At 45.6% G+C, this 24,141-nt stretch overlaps 1 protein-coding gene across 2 annotated transcripts in view; it reads left to right on the top strand.

Moving 5' to 3' along the window:
- The first annotated feature begins 8,665 nt into the window (after positions 1-8,665).
- The window catches only part of MINAR1 (membrane integral NOTCH2 associated receptor 1), a 181,261-nt gene continuing 165,785 nt past the window's right edge, over positions 8,666-24,141 (top strand). For both annotated transcript variants that reach the window (XM_063925466.1, XM_063925467.1), the window contains exon 1: positions 8,666-9,644. The gene's annotated coding sequence lies outside the window, so the exon portion shown is untranslated. The remainder of the gene's footprint in view (positions 9,645-24,141) is intronic.

Raw genomic sequence — 24,141 nt, 5'->3', positions numbered from 1 at the left:
TAACACTATCACTTTTCTGCCACAGAGTTTCCCAATGGAGAGAATCTGGTGCTGTTAAGGGCCCCATACACTACAACGATATGTCTGAGGCTGAAGTCGGAGGCGATTTCCCTTGAAATCTGGGAGCTTCCCGGGAGTGGTTCCATACGATTTGGTACATTTAGCATGCGATATATCGTATGCGATCCCAGCCATGCCTGCGGAAACCGACATATCATGAGTGCAGCACTAACGATCTAGGGGAGCCGACCCGACCCTCATGGGAACGCGCATCGGATCGGAAACACATCCAAAATGCCCGATTTCACCCGATATATTGGTCCGAATGCCCGAAATTGGATGAAATCGGGCATTATCGTTCTAGTGTATGGGGACCTTTAGAGTTGAAACTAGAAACTCTGGGCTGCAGTACTGTAGTCTCTACACAGTGGGCCAGATGTACTAAGCCTTGAAAAGTGATAAATTACACAGTGATAAAGTACCAACCAACCAAACAGCTCCTGTCATTTTTCAACCCCAGCCTGTAACATGGCAGGTAGGAGCTGATTGGCTGGTACTTTCACTATCACTGTGAAATGTATAACTTTTCAAGGCTTAGTTCACGTCCCGCAGTGAGATGGGCACCTTTAGCTCAGATAACTAAAGGTGCCCATACACTAGACGATATTATGAGCGATTTGGCCATTTCCGATGGATCGGAACTACAAATCGTTCATAATAGTGCAGATCGTTCAGTGTCTGTAAACGATAACGGTCACAATGCGCGGTCCCGCTGGTCGTTGGTCGGAGCTTCTGATCTTCCCTGCTGCAGGGAAGATCTGAAGCTATCTTCAATGACAGCATGCTTCTGGATGTACCCACTCCCAGATCTTAAGATATATCTTATGTGTATTGTACTGTATCGTTTACCCAGGACTTACGGGGAGCCAGGGGAGTTCAAGCAAAATTGTTAACGAGAATGCATCATTTACAGGTCGTCTAGTGTGTGGGCACCTTAACACTGCACAAGTTTCCCTTCATCTGTGTAGATCTGCATCAGGGTATGGCCTAATGAGCTACTGCTAGGAGTAAGTTACCAGCTTCTGAGGCTGAATTCAAACCTATATAGTAAGCAGCTTTCTGAGGACCACACATTGCCAGTATATTAGATTCTGTGACCCAGCTTCTCTGAACCTCTGCTCCTGACTCAATTGGATTATTGCCTGTGTTTTGACATTTGGGTTTTAGCAGGGGTTAAAGTGAGCCGGAACGGAGCGGAACTGCGTCAGTTCCACTTGGAGATGGAACGCAGTTCTGCCTCCTCCGGCTCACCTAACCCGATGTGTGGCCGGCGCCGCAGGGAGATGCCGGGCGCCCGCTGAGATTGTGTTACCAACGGGCGCCCGGCTCTCTCTCCACAGCGGAAGCCGGAAGCAGGAGCTCAGTACTGAGCTCCGGCTTCCGGCGCTGTCACTGTGCGCTATGGGTGAGACGTCTCTCCCATAGTGCCGAGGAGCGGATGCCCAGAGGACTGCACGGGAGTGGGGCTCGGTGAGTATTGTGATTTTTTTTTTCCTTTGTGTAGCGACGCATCTACTGGGGGGCATTACTACTTGGGGGCAAACTACTGGGGGCATTACTACTGAGGGGCATCTACTGGGGGCAAACTACTGGGGGGCAGTACTACTGAGGGGCATCTACTTGGGGCAAACTACTGGGGGGCATTACTACTGAGGGGCATCTACTGGGGGCATTACTACGGGGGCATCTACTGGGGGACATTACTACTGGGGCATCTACTGGGAAAAACATACTGGGGGGCATCTACTGGAAGCAAACTACTGGAGGGCATTATTACTTGGGGCTAACTACTGGGGGCAAACTACAAGGGGGCAAACTACTGGGGGCAAGCTACAAAGGGGCAAACTACAAGGGGGCAAGCTACTGGGGCAAACTACAAGGGGGCAAGCTACTGGGGCAAACTATAAGGGGCAAGCTACTGGGGCAAACTACAAGGGTGTTAACTACTGTGGGCAAACTACAGGAGGGCATTACTACTGGGAGCATAACTACAGGGGCATTACTACTGGGGGCTTAACTACAGGGGCATTACTACTTGGGGAATTACTATTGGGGGGCTAAACTACTGGGGGCATAACTACAGGGGCTAAACTACTGGGGGCATTACTACTTGGGGGCATTACTACTGGGGGCTAAAATACAAGGGGGCATAACTACAGGGGCTAAACTACTGGCGGCATAACTACAGGGGCTAAACTACAAGGGGGCAAACTACAGGGGGGCATTACTACTGGGGGCATTACTACTGGTGGCTAAACTACTAGGGGCAAACTACTGGGGCTAAACTACTGGGGGTATTACCACTGGGAGGCTAAATTAAAGGGGGGCGGGTAAACTACTGGGGTCATAACTGCAGGGGCATTACCACTGGGGGCATAACTACTGGGGCTAAATGACTGGGGGCATTACTACAGCAACATTACTACTGGGAGCAATACTACACAGGGGCATTACCATTAAGGGCATTACTACTGGAGGCACTACTAATGAGGGCATTGTAAAGGGGGCACTTCATGAGCGGTATCACTCCTGCGGACATAAGGGGCACTACTATTGCGGGCATTGCATAAGGGGCACCACTACTATGGGCTCTATATAAGGGGTACTACCACAGTGGGCACTACCAGTACAGTGTACACTGCATAAGGAGCACTACTACTGTGGGCATTGTATAAGGGGCGCTACTGTTGTGGGCATTATGTGTATTATGGGGTGCTACTACTGTGGGCATTATTACTATTGTGTGACCACGCCCATTTTTTTGCGGCGCGCGCCTACGGCACACGCAATACCTTTATTGCATGTGCGCCGTGGGGAGGGGGGGTGACCACTTTAAGCACTGGGTTTTAGAATTTGTGGGGCTCTTAACTGGGCAATAAAAATGGGTTCACTGCTCTTCTGTACCAACAGTGCATCTCTGTGTAAACAACGCAGATCAGCAGAAAACAACCACCTGCAGTATGGCAGTCTCCATCATCAAAATACTTTAGCACAAAGTGATTGCTGAAAACCCTTTTATGTAAAGTACATTTAGATTTTAGGATAGATTATGACATCAATGCTATATCATTGTGCTAATTATCCTGATTAGACTATAATTATAACAGCCCTCCAAGTGGTAAACAGTTGGAATAATCAGTTCTGAAGAGGAAAAGCCATCTCCTAATGATAAAAATGACAGGCTTACAGTCATAAGGGTGGATCATGAGTGTCTATGAAAAAGCAAGAAGAACATCTTTCCCTAATAATGTGGAATCCATCAGGTATTACTGAGAGTCACTCACACAAAATACACAACAATGTAGTGAGGTGTAAGGAGGGTGAGAGAATAAAATGTATTAGGGGTCCATAGGTCTGTTCATGGAATTGACTCACTATCCATTCAAAAGACTCTTGGGACCACACACTGTCATCTGTACAAGGGCATTTCCCATGAAATTTTTTTTTTTCCAAGTACGTTGGGCTGGGGGTGGGGTGACCATGAGAGTCAGTAGGTTGCTATTTAACCCACCTATAATAGGGACCACTTTGGTCTCAACCATGCAACATAACCTATCACTGCCAAGGCCCCAAGAGAGTCTTGTATGCTTCATACATCCCCCATCCTTCTTGGCACAGCTATATGTAGTGTAATATGCACGTCTTGGCGTAATGGCCCTCATTCCGAGATGATCGTAGCTGTGCTAAATTTAGCCCAGCTATGATCATTCACACTGACATGCGGGGGGGACGCCCAGCACAATGCTAGTCCGTCCCGCATGTCAGTGCCGGCCCCCTACGCAGAAGTGCAAAGGCATCGCACAGCGGTGATGCCTTTGCACTTCAAGAGTAGCTCCCGACCAGCGCAGGTTTAGCATGCTGGCCGGGATCTACTCGTCGCTCCGCAGCGGCTGCGTATGACGTCACGCAGCCGATGCGGGCCGCTCCCCGCACATTCTGGCCACGCCTGCATTGGCCGGACCGCGCCCACGAAATGGCGGGCAAACGCCGCTCCCCCACCCCCTCCCGCCAAGCGACCGCCTCTGCCTGTCAATCAGGCAGAGGCGATTGCAGCCCTGCTACGGCCTTCGGCCGCCTGGCATGCGCCGGCGCCGCACAGTGGGTACCCGTTCGGTCAGCTGCGATAAAAAGCAGCGAGCGAACGGGTCAGAATGACCCTCAATATACGGTGCATCCGGAAAGTATTCACAGTGCTTCACTTTTTCCACATTTTGTTATGTTACAGCCTGATTCCAAAAGGGAATAAATTCATTTTTCCCTTAAAATTCTACACACAATACCCCATAATGACAACAAAAAAGGTTTTTAGTGATTTTTGCTCAATACTTTGTTGATGCACCGCTGGTAGCTATTACAGCCTCAAGTCTTTTTAAATATGATGCCACAAGCTTAGCACACCTATCTTTGGCCAGTTTTGCCCTTTCCTCTTTGCAGCACCTCTCAAGCTCCATCAGGTTGGATGGGAAGTGTCGGTGCACAGCCATTTTCAAATTGCTCCAAAGATGTTCAATCGGATTCAAGTCTGGGCTCTGGCTGGGCCACTCAAGGACATTCACAGAGTTGTCCTGAAGCCACTCATTTGCTATCTTGGCTGTGTGCTTAGGGTCGTTGTTCTGCTGAAAGATGAACCGTCGCTCCAGTCTGAGGTCAAGAGCGCTGTGGAGTAGGTTTTCATCCATAATGTCTCTGTACATTGCTGAATTCATCTTTCCTTCTATCCTGACTAGTCTCCCAGTTCCTGCAGCTGAAAAACATCCCCTCAGCATGATGCTGCCACCACTATGCTTCACTGTAGGGATGGTATTGGCCTGCTGATGAGCAGTGACCGGTTTCTTCCAAACATGATGCCTGGCATTCACGCGAAAGAGCTCAATCTTTGTCTCATCTGGCCTAATTCTGAGTTGATCGCAGCAGCAAGTTTGTTAGCAATTGGGCAAAACCATGTGCACTGCAGGGGGGGCAGATATAACATTTGCAGAGATAGTTAGATTTGGGTGGGTTATTTTGTTTCTGTGCAGGGTAAATACTGTCTGCTTTATTTTTACACTGCAATTTAAACTTCAGTTTGAACACACCCCACCCAAATCTAACTCTCTCTGCACATGTTATATCTGCCCTTCCTGCAGTGCGGGCAGGGTGGAGATAGACACTGGAAAAACAGCTGCGGGGTGGAGGGGGTGTGGCTTAAGTAGTGATTTCGTCATTTAGCCACGCCACCTACACACGGACCCGCAAATCGTGGGAATTTCCATGTTTTGGGGATATGGGGTGGGGGCAGGGCCTAGTGATGCGGTAGTCTGGTCCCGCCCCCGATGTGTCAGGCTGCATCTCCTCTCCAGGCTCCTCCCAGAGGAGCCAAAAAAAGTAGGTAACTATGACTTACACTAACAGCACTTTGCCTCCTTTTCAGTTCTTCTCTCTGGGAGAAGACTGAAAAGGAGATGCAGCCTGCCAGTTTGGGGGGCGGGGCCGGGTGCCAGCATAATTAGACCCCGCCCCTTTAACGGTAAAATGCTTCTATTCGTGGCTCTGGGTAGAGGGGACGGGGCTAAAATATAACAATTTTGCGTCATTTAGCCCCCTCCTCCACACAGAGCCACAAATCCCTGTATTATCCCCACATCCTACCCGCTTGATTAGGAAGCGGACGGGATGTGTGAAATCTGACTACTCATCCGAGGGGGAGGGGGGACTACTCGAAAAATCCTGAGCCTTCCACAGCTTCCAGAAGAGTAGGCAAGTATGATGCAGCGTTACAAAATGAATACCTGTAAGTGCTGTTTTCTTGTTTGCTCATTTCATTATGTAATGTGTAATAGGCGCTGCGGATCCCTTGTGGTGCCATATAAATATAGGATAATAATATTATGGCAGGGTCTTGGTAAGTAGATTCCTTCCTTTTAAGGATGTCCTAACCTCAACACTTACAGAAATTAACACAATTTGGGGCCTAATTCAGACCTGATCGCAGCAGCAAATTTGTTAGCTAATGGGCAAATCTGTGTTCACTGCAGGTGGGGCAGATATAACATGTGCAGAGAGAGAGAGTTAGATTTGGGTGGTTTATTTTGTTTCTGTGCAGGGTAAATACTGGCTGCTTTATTTTTACACTGCAGTTTAGATTTCAGTTTGAACACACCGCACCCAAATCTAAAGATGTGTACACATGGGCCCTCATTCCGAGTTGTTCGCTCGTTATTTTCCTTCGCATCGGTGCGATTTTCCACTAACTGCGCATGCGCAATGTTCGCACTGCGGCTGCGCCAAGTAAATTTGCTAAGAAGTTTGGTATGTTACTCACGGCATTACAAGGTTTTTTCTTCGTTCTGCTGATCGTAGTGTGATTGACAGGAAGTGGGTGTTTCTGGGCGGAAACTGGCCGTTTTATGGGAGTGTGTGAAAAAACGCTGCCGTTTCTGGGAAAAACGCGGGAGTGGCTGGAGAAACGGGGGAGTGTCTGGGCGAACGCTGGGTGTGTTTGTGACGTCAAACCAGGAACGATAAGCACTGAACTGATCGCACTGGAAGAGTAAGTCTCGAGCTACTCAGAAACTGCAAAGAAAAATCTTTTCGCAATATTGCGAATACTTCGTTCGCAATTCTGCTAAGCTAAGATTCACTCCCAGAGGGCGGCGGCTTAGCGTGTGCACTGCTGCAAAAAGCGGCTAGCGAGCGAACAACTCAGAATGAGGGCCTTGGTGAGATCCTTGCTATGCCCGATTTTGACTATGCGATTTCCCTTGAACTCCGCCAGAGCCCAGATAGCACAGATAGGACAGATTTTGACTATCTGTGCTTGAGATTTTGTCTATGTACGATTTTGACTAAGTGCCAATTTTGACTATACTTTGTACTAGACAGTACACTACATAGTCAACATTGACTTGCCTGCACAGTCTATCTAGCCTTACGATACCGACCCCGTGGGAGTACGCATCGGGATCGAATCGGTATTGCAAGCTGCCAAACACCTTGAGAGCACTAACTTTCCTTAAGATTTTGACTATATAGTCAAAATCTTACAGATTTATCAAACGGTGTGTACACACCTTAACTCTCTCTGCACATGTTATATCTGCCCCCTCCCCCTTCCCCCCCCCCCCCCCCCCCCTGCAGTGCACATGGTTTTGCCCAGTAGCTAACAAATTTGCTGTTGCGATCAGATCTGAATTAGGCCCTTGGGGGTACATTTAGCATTTACTAAGCAGTGATAAGAGCGGAGAAGTGAGCCAGTGGAGAAGTTGCCCATGGCAACCAATCAGCCCTGAAGTAACAGCTATAATTTGCATACTATAAAATGATACAGAGCTGCTGATTGGTTGATGGGGAAATTTCTCCACTGGCTCACTTCTCCATTCTTATCACTGCTTAGTAAATGTACCCCTGATCTTCTTGTATCCAGTGGCTGCTGATCACTGGGTAAGGCAGCCAGCATATTACATACAATATTGCATGTATGTTTATATGTGCTGACTGGCTCCCCCTGCAATGTGTGGTTGGCGCTGCAGCCCAGGGGCAACAGCCACAACTAATTGTATACATTTACACAGTGTAGTGATCAAATGTCCTTGCTACTGATACCACATGACCTGCATTCATTGGTGCAGACATCACCATTTAATGACTGTATAGTAATTTGTACATTCCACTTTAGAAGTGTCTTCTGATAGACTTAAATAAATCTGATAGGCCACTTAAGAGCATGGGAACTGCTCCAATAGCCAGGAATCAATTACAGCAGACTGCATAATGCCAAAATACTATCTGTCTGTGAGTCACATATAAACTGCTTTTCACTAAACGGTTTTATCTATATTTGTCAGTCATAATCAGGCAGTATTCAACTGATGAGAGCATAATGCGCTAGCAAGGGAAAAATAAAACAGTCATACACAAACCACATTTTAAGGATTCTTGAGTTCTAGTGAAGTTCAAGGTTTGGCAGTTTTAATTAAGCTTAAAGAACACAGCTGCAAAATTAGTTTTATAGCTGTGGAACAGTATTCCAATAATTGATTCCTATAATTTGATCATGTTGAAAAAATAATCAATAGGGGATTCATGTCTACTCTCCCTTTTTTCCTACATCCAAACAATCATCAGGGGGTAGGTACGTCTCTCTCTCTCTCTACAGACCTGACCAGCAAGCCAAGTACCCTAGCCAGGAAACTCCTAATTAATGCTAATCAAATCCTGTGCTTCACTGCAATGAGGGACCCACAGAGAGAACTATGCACATAGGAGAACCTACTTCCCTTTCATCACGGATACAGAATGTGGGCTTGTCCTTTCCTCCTTCTCATTATACACCCTTCATTTCATCTCCCACTGCAGAGTGCTGCCATAGATGAGACCCTGTGTGCTCCTGTCAGATGTATTGCACAGGTACATGGTATCTACAATCTATCTCAAGAGCCATTATAGTCCCAGTTTTCATCTTCCTTTCAGTGAAATAATGAAAAAAAAAGGGACCACAACAAAGCCCTTCATTCACATTCTTGGGATATTATATAGGTGTCCCTTGAAATTCATTCTGGGATTAATAAAAAAAAAAAAGAGGAGGGATATGAAATTGTGGGAGGTGGAAGGTTAGTAAGAGAAGCCAGGGAAGATAAAGGAAGAGCAACAAATCAGGCTGCAGGATAGAGAGACACTCTAATGTAAAAATGGGATTGTAAAAAGGGGGGATGGTGTGACAGAAATGCCTTGCAGCCGGGTGCTGCTGGGTGCTTGGGAGAATGAGCAACCAGGACTTCTGCGGCGGTGAATGGTCTGGGGTCTGCAAGGCTCAGCTTTGTGTCTACTGGACACCCTTCATTCTTGCAGCTGAGGATGTGAGGAAAAGACCCTGCTACCAGGACGGAGGCTGTCTGTGCATGAAACAAGGAGCGCACAGAGGAACATAGACATGACAGCAGCTAGCCACACATACTACCAGACACAACACTGTTTCACTAGGAAACAAGATATCTGCCAATAAAACAGACAATATTACGCATAGACACAGTTATAAAGCAATGTGTGCTTCTCGGAGGGCAGCTGGTGATTCTGCGTGATATGATCATTTCATTACACATGCACTGTATCTGCTGAAAACACACATCCTGCACACTGCAAGCGTCTCATGACACCTATGTCGGTAACGTGCACTGTGATTTTATATAAACATAAGGTAATAAAGGCAGACAACATCACATAGTCAATTGCAAAAAGCCGACGGACTGTTACTGTCACTGACATACACAGAAACCACTGTTTACTTACAGCACCCCATACACATCTCTCTGCAGGAAAGATCACATTAACGCACACGTTGCAAATATGACACAGCCAAACTCAGCAGAGTTCTAATAACACACCAGTGAGCTGTACATTACCAATACTGTGCACGACAGGTGCAACATATACACCATGAGTGATAGATAGATATTTGCACTACAGTACTGCACACTATACCTATCTGATTGTACACAGCACCACTATAAAACATACATTTAGTATCACCTGTCAACAAGGAGAAACAAACCCCGAATATAACAACAACCTGCTAGTTCTTGCAGTCTGCAGCCAGCACTGAGATACAGGTAAGTAGTCGGAGAAGGCCTGGGGGGTAGGGGGGTGCTGAAAAACCCTGGAGGGGTTGAACAAAGCTCAAGGGATCAGCACGGGAAAAACACTTGAGGGCTTGCTCATTAAGAGTTATTTTCAGTTTAGATCATTGCAACCTTTAAACTAGACTTAATGGTACTGATAGAACACATGGTGCATGTATGTGCACATACAGTAGCATTGTGATATGTATTTATCATTACTCTGTAGGTTGGTACGATGCTATGGCACATGTTCCAGAAATACAATAATACATTGTTGTATATATAGATGATTGATGACAGTATATATCTCCATATTATATAATGTGCTTAAGGTTTCTGTATATTTGGACACAGGTTATGGTTACAATCCTAAATCACTAGCTCATTTATATCAGCAATAGTTCAACTTGGATAATGCAAAGATGCTTTAGTTTAGAGGTGGACTTTCTAGTTGTTTTATCTGTTACATTGTCAAGATGGCAAGGGGCTAATTTTAAACACGTCTCGTCAGAAGTAATTAATATGGTGTCTCAGATTAGCCACAGCATTACACTAATTGTTGTGGAGCAATTAAGTCTGATGAGAAATATTTTGGTATCAGCCAAGAGACTGGTTAATGTTGATCTGTGTTTTTATTTGATTTGTTACATTTTTAAAAAAATCATTTTTAGAGTTTTCTGTATACTGTTTTACAGCTGTGTGCTCTTATGACTTGTTATTGCATCTTATGATTTGTTTTTAACCTGTATTTATTTTAAGCATATATAACTTTACCAGATGACTAGGACATTGTGACATTATTGCTGTGTATATTTGTTCTTTAAGTTGAGCAGTTATATTACTATACATCTCCCTGCCCGGTGAGTACATGGTGTTTGTATTGTATCTTGGTTCTGGGTAGGCCTGTAAGCCTGGCATTAACCTATACTCTACACACAAAGAGCTCGGCAAACATGAAAAAACAGTGGGGAGTTGCAGTATAAAGGGCCCCATACACTACAACGATATGTCTGAGGCTGAAGTCAGAGGCGATTTCCCTTGAACTTTCCCGGGAGCTTCCCGGGAGTGGTACCATACGATTCCATACGATTTGGTACATTTTGCATGCGATATATCGTATACAATCCCAGCCGTGCCTGCAGAAACTGACATGCAGCACTAACGATCTAGGGAAGACGATCCGACCCCCAAGGAACGCGCATCGGATCGGAAACACATCCAAAATGCCCGATTTTACCCGATATATCGGCTAGAATGTCCGAAATTGGATAAAATCGTTCTAGTGTATGGGGATTGGGGAATTGTATAATTAAAAAGTATGCTATGATTAAAATAAAGGTGATGAATCTGGCATCTACCTTAGATCAGACCAATCATGGCTGTTCTGAGTGAGGAAATAATTTGCGTCACACTGCGTCTACTGGATGCCAGTTTTTGACAGGTAAAAGAAGTGTAGATGGATACTTACACAGAGACAATTGATTTCTGTGGAAAGACACTGGTGTAGTGCACACAACCAACTCATAACACCAATGATGTAACAGGAGCAGGTAAAAACATGACATCTATCCATGTTTCAGCGACGGCTTTGGTAAGGTGGGTATGTGCATCAGTATCAATCCATAGAAATCAATGATCTCTATGAAATTGCTTTTCTTCCGTTTACCCAGACAAAAAATGTAATGAAGGAGAATTGGATTAAAAGATGCCCTTGCACCTAGCGCAGGCCTGGCCAACCTGTGGCTCTCCAGCTGTAGTGATACAACAAGTTCAGCATACCCTCCCATTGATCAGCTAGTAAAGCATGCTGGGACTTGTAGTTTCACAAAAGCTGGATATCCACAGGTTGCCCCAGGCCTGGCTTAGCGCCTTATATTGTCTCCACACTACATGATACTACAAGATATCCTTGTATGGCTTTCCAGCACTGGATGTATTTCTATATTCAGACCTGGCTGAAACCAGTAAATATATACTGTATTAATGAATGTGATATACTCAGTACATTCATCAGTTTATGGGTTAATATAGAAATGCTGACCTTTCAAAGTAAAGGGCCCCGTACACTATTGCGACATGTCCGACCATCATGTCGCAGGCGATCACCCCGGCAGCTTCCCGGGCGGCAGGATCGCCCAAGATACATCGTATGCTGTCTTTTCGCAAACGATGTATCTTGGGCGATCCCAGCCATTCCTGCGGGGTTGGGCATGATCGCTAGTGCAGAACGGTCAATCTGGAGGATCCGATCCGATGCTCACAGGAACGCGCATCGGATCGGAAACACCTCCAAAATGCCCGATTTCATCCGATATATCGGGCCGAATGCCCGAAATCGGATGAAATTGGGCATTATCGTTCTAGTGTATGGGGCCCTTTAGTCTGTGGTACTCCCATCTACAGTACAGGAAGTTTATCTCTTGATTACTCTTTGGAGTGGTGGAGGTGGATGCTAACCAGAGCGGCTTACTGCTTTTACTGGTAGGCTGAAGGCCTCTGTGCTGCTTTTTCTGCACTTACATGACAGTGATCCTTTACTATGTTATATAAACAAAACTATATATGTGTACTATGTCTTGCACTTCTTTTGCAATATTCTGGATGGGACCATTATTCAACCGAGTACCATGCATACATACTATAATGATTCAGGGCCTAATTCAGACCTGATCGCAGCAGCAAATTTGTTAGCAAATGGGCAAAACCATGTGCACTGCAGGGGGGAAAAGATATAACGTGCAGAAAGAGTTAGATTTGGGTGGTTTATATTGTGTCTGTGCAGAGTAAATACTGACTGCTTTATTTTTACACTGTAATTTAGATTTCAGTTTGAACACACCCCACCCAAATCTAACTCTCTCTGCACATGTTAGATCTGCCTCCCCTGCAGTGCACATGGGCCCTCATTCCGAGTTGTTCGCTCGGTATTTTTCATCGCATCGCAATGAAAATCCGCTTAGTACGCATGCGCAATGTTCGCACTGCGACTGCGCCAAGTAACTTTGCTATGTAGAAAGTAATTTTACTCACGGCTTTTTCATCGCTCCGGCGAACGTAATGTGATTGACAGGAAATGGGTGTTACTGGGCGGAAACACGGCGTTTCAGGGGCGTGTGGCTGAAAACGCTACCGTTTCCGGAAAAAACGCAGGAGTGGCCGGAGAAACGGTGGGAGTGCCTGGGCGAACGCTGGGTGTGTTTGTGACGTCAACCAGGAACGACAAGCACTGAACTGATCGCACAGGCAGAGTAAGTCTGAAGCTACTCTGAAACTGCTAAGTAGTTAGTAATCGCAATATTGCGAATACATCGGTCGCAATTTTAAGAAGCTAAGATTCACTCCCAGTAGGCGGCGGCTTAGCGTGTGTAACTCTGCTAAATTCGCCTTGCGACCGATCAACTCGGAATGAGGGCCATGGTTTTGCCCATTTGCTAACAAATTTGCTGCTGCGATCAGGTCTGACGGCGCCAGTGCCCCTGTCAGAAATGTTAGGGACCACTACAACCTGAGTAGCAGGACCTTTTCCTGCTCCTTCCTTCAATCAGGTGACTACAATACGGGTCACTTTTTGATTCCCTCCATATACAGGGGGACAAGGGGGGAGCACAGATTACTCAGGTCTCTGTAGCAGTACAGAGGAGGCATAGCCAAGCCATCATGTCTCTATATGAACGCACCATAATAATGCATACAATGTGGGAAAGCAGCAGTGCCCCGTCAGTAGTCATGCCTCCTCAGCACCCATGCCCCTTGTTTTGTTCATACGTTTGTAAATCCAGTCATCAGGACACAGAGACATGTGAGTTCACTGCTGTGCTGCTTTATTCCCTCCAACTCCAGGCACACTGCACACTGGACCACCCACTTCCCAGCATCCCCCTGGTCCCAGGGACCATCACTGAAGATACAGGCTTACACAGATTAGTAAGGGAGTGTGTACAAATATTAAGCATTCTAATACACTAACATCACATCCTCTTTTCTTTAAAGATAAGCCCTGTACGCTTCAATGCAACAATTAACAACGTCATATTAAGAACATCATCTAATACGTTTCAATGAGTCTCTCAGGTCTGCGTATTTCCCTTTTGGGTCTTTCATACACAGTCTGTGTTTCATCGACCATGTTGGACCTTTCTAGAATCGTGGTTTGTTCACCATTATCAGGATCATCATACATGTCAGATGAAGGGTATTCTTCAGTCATGTTGTCTTCATTATGATTAGGTTGAGATCTTAAATCCACCCGATTTCTTCTTACTTCTGTTCCATGCTCTGTACGTATAGTGTAAGATCTTGGTGCTGCTTGTGATTGCACAATACCTTTCTGCACCCAAATACCTTTCTCGTGATCTCTGAGACGGACTTGGTCACCCGATTTTAGATCAGATAAGCTTTTTGCTCGCCTATCATGGAACAGTTTCTGTTTCGCCTGTTGACATTCCTTACTCAGTCTGACCATCGCTGAGTTATGTGTATTAAGCAGTTCATCATGTATCAGGAGATTTGCTCTAATCCTCCTTCCCATCAGCATTTGTGCAGGAGAAAGTCCATTCTGTAAAGGTGTACTGCGGTAGATTAAAAGACTTTTGTAGAAATCTTCTTTACCTTCTTGAGCTTTTTTCATGAGACTCTTTACAGTTTTTACTGAACTTTCCACCAACCCATTTGAGCGTGGATAGTGGGGACTTGACGTAGTATGGACAAATTCCCACTCATCAGCAAATTGTCTAAATTCAGCACTGGAAAACTGACGACCATTGTCAGTGAACACTTCCATAGGAACACCATGCCTTGCAAAGATTGACTTCATGCAATTGATTGCGGCTTTACTAGTAGTTGTATGTAGTGTCTTCACCTCAGGGTAGTTAGAGTAATAATCAGTCACGACAATGTACGTTTTCCCATTACAATCAAACAAATCTGCGCCAACTTTCTGGTATGGTCTCTCTGGCACTGCGTGAGGACTCAGTGGCTCGACTTGTTGTTTCAGTCTGTACGTAAGACATAATTCACATGTAGCTGTAGTCTGTGCTATGTCTTGGTTCATTCTTGGCCAATACATAACTTCACGCGCTCTCCGCTTACATTTTTCTTCTCCTAAGTGGCCTTCATGTATCTTGCACAGCATAGTTTTTCTTAGTCATGCACAGGGGCGTCAGAATAGGGGGGGCAAGGGGGCAGCTCGCTCCCCCCAAAACTTGAGAGAGGCGCCATCCACCCGGACGCCTGTGCAGCCGCTAGTTCAGCGCTGCCCGTGCTGCTGTATTAGCAGCACTGTGTCCGGCAGCGCTGCTAATACAGCAGCACGTTACCCAGCAGCAGAGCTGGTGCTAGCCACTCAGCGTGGCCCGCGATGCAGGGAGGCGCCTGCCTGGAAAGCCGCTCTCCCCGTTCCGCTGCTTGCTGCGCCTGTCACACTACTGACAGGATGTGGCAAGCTACAGCAGTGGAGGAGGGAGCACTTCACCGCGATCCCCCGGCTGGGTCTCCCCTCGCAGACAGCGCTGTACAGCTGAGTGGGACTGAAGTCAAAGCAATAGAGAAAGGGGTTTACAGGAAGCACAGGGTCTACAGGGGCCCCTGATGTTCTCGGCTGCAGACATGCATCTGGGTAAGAAGGAGCAGGTCGGAGCTGGGATTATTAATGCCAGCGGCCCCCCTCTCCAGCACTATATCGTTATATGCAGACTGTAGTTAACGGCATGGGGGTTGTATGCCCCCCTCACTCTGGAGTAGCAGCCTCGCAGGGGAATGTTTAGATCTCCTGACAAGCTCAACTTCCTCTACTCACTCATCTGCATGTAGCCCCGCCCCCAGGTCTCCTGCTGCTCCTCCGTTCTCCTCCTCCCCCCGCATCCCCTGGCTGGACTGGATAGAGGCTTTCACAAGATTCCCAGGTGTGATTCTTTCCCCTATGTCCACATGTCTACCTCTTTCCCCTATGTACCTCTTTCCCTATATCTCCATCTGTGCCTCTTTCCCCTATATCCCCATCTGTGCCTCTTTCCTCTATGTCCCCATGTGTGCCTCTTTCCCCTATATCCACATGTCTGCCTCTTCCCCTTATGTCCCCATCTGTGCCTCTTTCCCGTGTCCCCATGTGCGCCTCTTTCCCCTGTGTCCCCAAGTGCGCCGCTTTCCCCACCCCTCCAACTGTGCCTTTACCCCTCCCCTTTCTATGCCTCAGTCCTCTTTCCCATTAGTGCCTCTGCTCACTTTCCTATATACTGTACAGTCTGTATATCTATGGCATGTTCTCCATCCATGCCTCTGTCCCCTCTGTCTGTGTCTGATACTCCCCCCTTTTCCCCCCTCTTTACCTCTGCTCCCTATGCCATCTGTACCTCTGTCCTTTTCTCCATGTAATGTGTATAATGGGCTATATCCGACGTAATATGTATAATGGGCTCTACCAGGCGTAATGTGTACAAGCGGCTCTACCAGGCATAATAGGGGTAATTCCGACCCGATCGCTCGCTGCAGTTTGTCGCAGCGCAGCGATCGGGTCAGAACTGCGCATGCACCGGTGCCGCAGTACGCCGGCGCATGGCAGCTTTCGTTACCTAGCGATCGCCTCTGAGACAGAGGCGGTCGCTAGGCGGGAGGGGGCTGAACGGCGGCGTTAAGCCGCCATTTAGGGGGAGTGGTCCGGCCAATGCAGGTGTGGCCGGACCATTGGGGGGGCGGGCCGCGGCGACCGCTGCAGCCAACGGGAGCGATGAGCAACTCCCGGCTAGCCGCAGGAGCTGTGCTGGCCGGGAGTTACTCCTCAAATACAAAGGCATCGCCTCTGTGCGATGCTTTTGTATTTGTGCGGGGGTGGGGGGGGGGGGCGGCACTGACATGCGGGGCAGACTAGCCCTGTGCTGGGCATCCCCCCCACATGTCTGAGTTAGCAATCATAGCTGTGCTAAACTTAGCACAGCTACGATCAACTCGGAATGACCCCCAATGTGTACAAGCGGCTCTACCAGGCGTAATATGTAAACGCTGCTCTACCAGGCGTAATGTGTAAACGCTGCTCTACCAGGCGTAATGTGTAAACACTGCTCTACCAGGCGTAATGTGTAAACGCTGCTCTACCAGGCGTAATGTGTGTAATGGGATCTACTAGGCGTAATGTGTACAAGGGGCTATATCCGGCATAATATGTATAATGGGCTCTACCTGGCATAATGTGTATAGGAGCTCTACCAGGCGTAATGTGTATAGGGGCTCTAGCAGGCGTAATGTGTACAAGCGGCTCTACCGGGTGTAATGTGTACAAGCGGCTCTACCAGGCGTAATGTGTGTATTGGGCTCTACCTGGCATAATGTGTGTAATGGGCTCTACCTAGCATAATGTGTATAAGGGGATCTACCAGGTATAATTTGTGCAAGCAGCCATTCCCAGCTGCTTCATAGAGACCTGTCCAAGGTGGCCAGGAGGTAGGGGCGCCAAACTGAGATTTTATTCTGGCCCCCCCAACCAAAAAACGTTCTGACGCCCCTGGTCGTGCAGGTATGACAAACCTATTGCCTTTGTAAATAATACCATCGACAACTGTAAGGTCACTGTGGTACATCCAATAATCATGGATAGACAGCGGGCATGTTTTTCTGCTGGCCAACCTTTCAGAATGATATCTTTCAACACTGTCATTGTGTCATCTGTCTCAGTTTCTTTCCTAATCTGTTCTTGTCTTGCAAGAGACACTGGTAGAGAAGCTACGATCAAATTAACATAGGCTTCTATCTCTTCATCCATCAGACTTTTGGAACCTTCACTTTTGTCCACAGCACAAGAAAGTGTATCAGCAATGTACATGTATTTGCCGGGACAGTACAACAAGTGTACATCATATTTCTGTAGTCTGATAAGCATTCGTTGAATTCTCATGGGACAGTCATGTAATGATTTAGTCATGATAGCTATCAATGGCTTGTGGTCAGTTTCCACTGTAAATGTTTGACCATACACAAACTGATGAAATCTCTCACATGCATATGTGATCGCTAAAAGTTCTTTTTCTATCTGAGCATACCTTGTTTCAGCACTTGTCAGTGCTCTTGATGCATAGATTACTGGTTGCCATGTATCCTCATATTCTTGTAACAGCACTGAGCCTAGGCCAAATTGTGAAGCATCTGCTGAAATTCTTATTCTTTTCGCAGGATCAAAGAATTTTAGCACTGGTTGCTCTGTAATGATCTGTTTCAAGTTTTGCCAACTTTCTTCTTGTTCATGTGACCACATCCACTCGTTATCTTTGTCCAACAACCATCTAAGAGAGGCTGTTCATTCAGAGAGTTGAGAAATAAACTTTGCTAAGTAAGTAATCATTCCTAGGAATCTTCTGACGTCGTCTTTGTGGCTAGGACGTTCCATGTTCACTATGGCTGATATTTTCCTTGGGTCTGGTTTTACACCTTGATCCGAGACCACGTCGCCCATAAAGGTAAGTGTATTCACGCCAAATTCACATTTGTCCTTGTTTAGCTTTAGATTCACTTTCTTGACAAGTTCCATTACTTGTCTCAATCTAGAATCATGTTCTTCCTTTGTAGATCCCCAGACAATAATGTCATCCATCATTGTTTCAACACCTGGAATATGTTCAAAAATCATGTGTATCTTTTTGTGATATACTTCTGGAGCAGACAATATTCCATATGGTAGTCGAAGAAATCTGTATCGACCTTCTGGTGTATTAAATGTACAAAGCTTTGAGCTGGCCTCATCTAGCTTCATTTGCCAGAATCCTGAAGATGCGTCCAATTTACTGAACCATTTTGCTCCCGCAAATTGCGACATGATTTCATATCTGGTTGGTAGTTTGAAATGTTCTCGTTTAATAGCTTTGTTTAAATCTCTGGGGTCTAGACATATTCAGAGTTGTCCATTTTTCTTTTCAACAATTACTAAGGAGTTTACCCATTCAGTAGGCTCATCAACTTTCTGTATCACACCCAAGGCTTCCATGCGATTTAACTCTTGTTTCAGTTTTTCTCTCAGCGCAAACGTCACTTTTCTACATGGGTGTATCACTGAAGAAACTTACGTGTCTATATTTATTTTATGCTCTCCAGGCAAACAACCTAGACCTTCAAACAAGTCTCTGTATTCTGTAAACATCGATTTGCAGTCATCTTCTACTTGTGATGTCACCATAAAAACTTTCTTTAGCAAGCTTAGTTTCTCACAGGAACTTAATCCTAGAATCGGTTGCACATTTTTATCCACAATCAGTAGAGATGTTTTAAACTGTTGTCCCTTATATTTCAGTGTCACTAAGCATGTACCTTTCACAGGAATTTCCTCTCCAGTGTACCCTCTAACTTTCACTTTGGCTGGGTGAATTTTAGGTTTTACTCTAAAAGTCTTATAGTCTTGAAATTATATTAAATTCACCTGCGCACCAGTATCAAGCTTAAAGGGAATGACAATCTCGTTCACAGTTAAAGGGACAATCCATTCTTTCTTATCTGCACTGCAAAGTTCAATGCAATCCACAAAGAATTCATCTGTTTGTTTAACAGAATGCACTTTGGTTGTTTTACTTTTAATTTTACAGCATTTGGCAAAGTGATTAAGTCTACCACATTTCATGCAGGTTTTACCATAAGCAGGGCACATTTTAGGATTGTGAGCATTTCCACATCTACTACACATTTCCTTATTAGACAGTGGCTTAGACTGCTTCATTCTTGAGAATGGAGGTTTGCATGGCTCTGTTTTCTGCACTACATGCACATCAGCTTCCTTGTGTAACGGCTTGAAATCTAGTTATTTCTGCAGATCTACACATAGTCACTGCCTTGTCTAGTGTTAGGTCTTGCTCTCTCAGCAATCTCTCTCTGAGTCCATTATCAGGTATTCCACAGACAATACGATCTCTAATCAGTGAATCCTTTAAATCACCAAACTCACAGGTTTTACTGAGTGATTGCAGCTCTGTAACGTACTGATCAAATCCATCTACAGACTTCTGATCACATGTGAAAAACTTATATCTTTCATATGTCACATTTTTCCTTGGCACAAAGTAATCTTCAAACTTTTGCATTATAGAAGATAGCACCATATTCTGCCCCTCATCAAACTGAAAACTATTATAAATTTCTAGCACATCCTCTCCTATCACATGGAGGAAAATGGATGCCTTCGTTTTGTCAGCCTCTGAATCAGCTCCACATGCAGTAAGATATATATTAAACCTTTGCTTAAATCTTTTCCAGTTTTCAGACAAGTTACCAGACATCAGCATGCCGGTTGGAGGAGCTAGTTTATCCATGGTTACTCACTGTTTGAAGAAAGGAGCACACGGCAGGTTTTGCAGACACAGAGTATCCCAGCCACAGACTTCTGCAAGATTCTTTCACACTCTGAGAGCACTAGCAGTCCAAGTTAAACTTCTTCTGATACCATGTTTGTTCATACGTTTGTAAATCCAGTCATCAGGACACAGAGATATGTGAGTTCACTGCTGTGCTGCTTTATTCCCTCCAACTCCAGGCACACTGCACACTGGACCACCCACTTCCCAGCATCCCCCTGGTCCCAGGGACCATCACTGAAGATACAGACTTACATACAGGCTTACACAGATTAGTAAGGGAGTGTGTGCAAATATTAAGCATTCTAATACACTAACATCACACCCCTCCAAAGCCTCAGTGGCCCTGTCTATACAACACAGACGCAATTTTGAATATTATACTGCTAAATGGTAATATACAAATCCCAGTCCATCATGTTAGACCTTTTACAATGCAGAGCCCAATGCTAGTATATAAACTATACACATCAACTGTGATGGCTACTATATAAAAATATCTTCAATTTGGTTTTTAAGTATGACCTAAACCTAAAATATGGTGCTAGTGTATAGAGGCAGCCTCCACTCTGGTAACTACTAAGAGAACCGTTGGCTAGTGTGTAAAGCATAGTTCTCATTTGATGGTTTCTTATTAGAGTAAGTTTAAATTATAATGACTGGTAAATAAAGCTAATTTAAAATGGTGACTAGTGGAAAATTCTGTACCCGCCTGCACGCTGAAGTAGTAAGCCCTTAGGGGAATATTGCGCAGGAGCTTAGAAGACAGGATGATGATGTCGGACACCCAGGAATGGTGCAACTGAAAGAAAGATGGGTACTAAGCTCTACACCTAAGTTTATAGTGTTGTGTGTGTATATGGGTACCTGTGACCTGATCTGTGTGTCATAATATAACACTATAACTGGGAATGTACCCCCCTTGATGGTACTATAGGCCTAATTCAGAGTTGATCGCAGCAGCAAATTTGTTAGCAGTTGGACAAAACCATGTGCACTGCAGGAGGGGGGGGGGGCAGATATAACGTGCAAAGAGAGTTAGATTTGGGTGGGGTGTGTTCAAACTGAAGTCTGAATTGCAGTGTAAAAATAAAGCAGCCAGTATTTACCCTGCACAGAAACAATATAACCCACCCAAATCTAACTCTCTCTGCACATGTTATATCTGCCCCCCTCTGCAGTGCACATGGTTTGGCCCAATAGCTAACAAATTTGCTGCTGCGATCAACTCTGAATTACCCCCTATGTGTTTCTCCAAAATAGCGCGCACTCAGCGACGGACTGGGGTTCAAAATCAGCCCGGGCATTTGAGAGCGTGCGCAGCCTTCCCGTCTCTCTGAGGGACCAGTTCGGCCCACCTGCCCATCGGCCCTTCTGGCATGTGCCAGAAGTGCCCGGTGGCCAGCCCGGCCCTGCGTGCACTGATATGTGAGTGGGCCTTCATAGGATAGGGCTGTGTGTTGCTGGAAAGCTGAGGGGGGGGGGGGGGGTGTTTATTGATGTTTTTAAGACACAAGGCTCGAGGTATGGAGAACAGTATCCAAACTCAACAAAAAGTAGGTGAATGGGGGCATCAGGAGGTTGGAAAGGGAATGGTTAATGTTTTATTCTTACTCTTCATAGTCTATATTTGAAGAATATGAAAAACGTGAAAAATACAAATGATTATGAAAGTCTAACTGCAAATCCCAAGGTTGCCAGTGGTCTTTCCTCATCATTTTTATTTTTTACTTTGCAACATTGATTGTTGAACTTTGTATTTGGACTTTGATTCTGGGACATAATTCTTATATATACAATCAAAATTTAGGGGGACATTTACTAAGCAGTAATAAGAGCAGAGAAGTGAGCCAGTGGAGAAATTGCCCCATCAACCAATCAGCTGCTCTGTATAATTTTATAGTATGCAAATTATAAATGTTACTTCAGTGCTGATTGGTTGCCATGGGCAACTTCTTCACTGCCTCACTTCTCCACTCTTATCACTTCTTAGTAAATGTCACCCTAAGACAAAGCATTACCCATTCCCAACCCCCCCCATACACCCCATTCGCCTACTTTTTGCTGTGCTACCCTCCACACCTTGAGCCTTGTGTTTTAAACACATCAGTGGACATCCCACCAATTTTCCGTCAACACAGTCACATTATCCGTGGGCCCACTCTCATATCAGTGCATGCTATCTTGTCCTGAGACAGTAACATCAAGGTGAGTACATTTCCATTTATTGCATTCTCACAGATTCTTATTTACACACACAACACTATAACCGCAGGTGCAGAACCTTTTCAACTGTAAAATGGAAATTAGCCTATAAAACAGGCATATAATCCAGGCATGTGAAGCTGGAGACAATTTTGGGAGGAGTTGGGGTCGTTAGAAATGTACAGATGTGTCCTCGCCCTTGTACACCTAGCCTTAGTAGTCTATGCGGCACGAGGCGCCTGGCGCAAGTTGAACTTTATTTTTATATTTGCGATTTAAGGGCCTTATTCAAAACCATGTACACTGTAGGTGCGGCAGATGTAAAATGTGCAGAGAGTTAGATTTGGGTGGGGCGTGTTCAAACTGAAATCTAACCTGCCATTATTTACCCTGCTCAGAAACAATATAACCCACCCAAATCTAAATATCTCTGCACATGTTACATCTGCCCCAACATGGTTTTGCCCGTTAGTGTGCTTTTTTGGTTTGCGAACAAACCTGAATGACCCCCAGCGTAACACCATTCAGTCTCTACCAGAGATGCCAGACTGTGACTTTCGCCGCACAGGAATTCATTTTAAATATGTACAGTCGCAAATGAAGCACAACAGTACTCTGTTAAAAAAAAAATCTGCAGCATCGTAGCACTTCATATACAGATTCAGACTCAGTGGCACACAGATACACATGTGTGCAATATCCAATTAATCAGTGCAGTTTCGTCAAGTGGTTTTGTCACACTGTATTGCGACTAAGAAACACATTCGAGCGAAAAAGTCTAGAAAAAGACGCTCAGCGCAGGACGAGTTGCATGGAACCAGGGGGGTAATTCAGAGTTGATCGCAGCAGCAAATTTGTTAGCATCTTGGGCAGAACCATGGGGGGTAATTCCAAGTTGATCGCAGCAGGATTTTTGTTAGCAATTGGGCAAAACCATGTGCACTGCAGGGGAGGCAGATATAACATGTGCAGAGAGAGTTAGATTTGGGTGGGGTGTGTTCAATCTGCAATCTAATTTGCAGTGTAAAAATAAAGCAGCCAGTATTTACCCTGCACAGAAACAAAATAACCCACCCAAATCTAACTCTCTCTACACATGTTATATCTGCCTCCCCTGCAGTTTACATGGTTTTGCCCAATTGCTATCAAAAATCCTGCTGCGATCAACTTGGAATTACCCCCCATGTGCACTTCAGGTGGGGCAGATATAACATGTGCAGAGAGAGTTAGATTTGGGTGGGTTATTTTGTTTCTGTGCAGGGTAAATACTCTCTGCTTTATTTTTACACTGCAATTTAGATTTCAGTTTGAACACACCCCACCCAAATCCAACTCTCTCTGCACATGTTATATCTGCCCACCTGCAGTGCACATCGGGGATCATTCCAAGTTGATCGCTCGCTAGCTAGTTTTAGCAGCCGTGCAAACGCTATGCTGCCTCCCACTGGGGAGTGTATTTTAGCTTAGCAGAAGTGCGAACGCATGTGCAGCCGAGATCTGCAAAAACAGTTTGTGCAGTTTCTGAGTAGCTCTGAACCTACTCAGTGCTTGCAATCACTTAAGCCTATTCGTGTCCGGATTTTACGTCATACACCCGCCCAGACACGCCTGCGTTTTTGCAAACACTCCCTGAAAACGGTCAGTTGACACCCAGAAACGCCCCCTTCCTGTCAATCTTCTTGCGGCCTTCAGTGCGACTGAAAACTTCGCTAGAACCTGTGCTAAACAACAAATGCCTTTGTACCTGTACGTTGCGCGTGTACATTGCGGAGCATACGCATGCACAGAAATGCCGATTTTTAGCCTGATCGCTGCGCTGCAAACAACGGCAGCTAGCGATCAACTCTGAATGACCCCCATGGTTTTGCCCAACTGCTAACAAATTTGCAGCTGGGATCAACTCTGAATTAGGCCCTAGGTGTGCTGAGAAAGGGTTATTTGGGTGATTGCAGCAATAGTCTGTG

The sequence above is a fragment of the Pseudophryne corroboree genome, chromosome 6 (assembly GCF_028390025.1).
Source record: "Pseudophryne corroboree isolate aPseCor3 chromosome 6, aPseCor3.hap2, whole genome shotgun sequence".
NCBI lineage: Eukaryota > Metazoa > Chordata > Amphibia > Anura > Myobatrachidae > Pseudophryne > Pseudophryne corroboree.
Note: the sequence above shows the minus strand (reverse complement) of the source record. Positions and strands in the feature narration are given on the sequence as shown.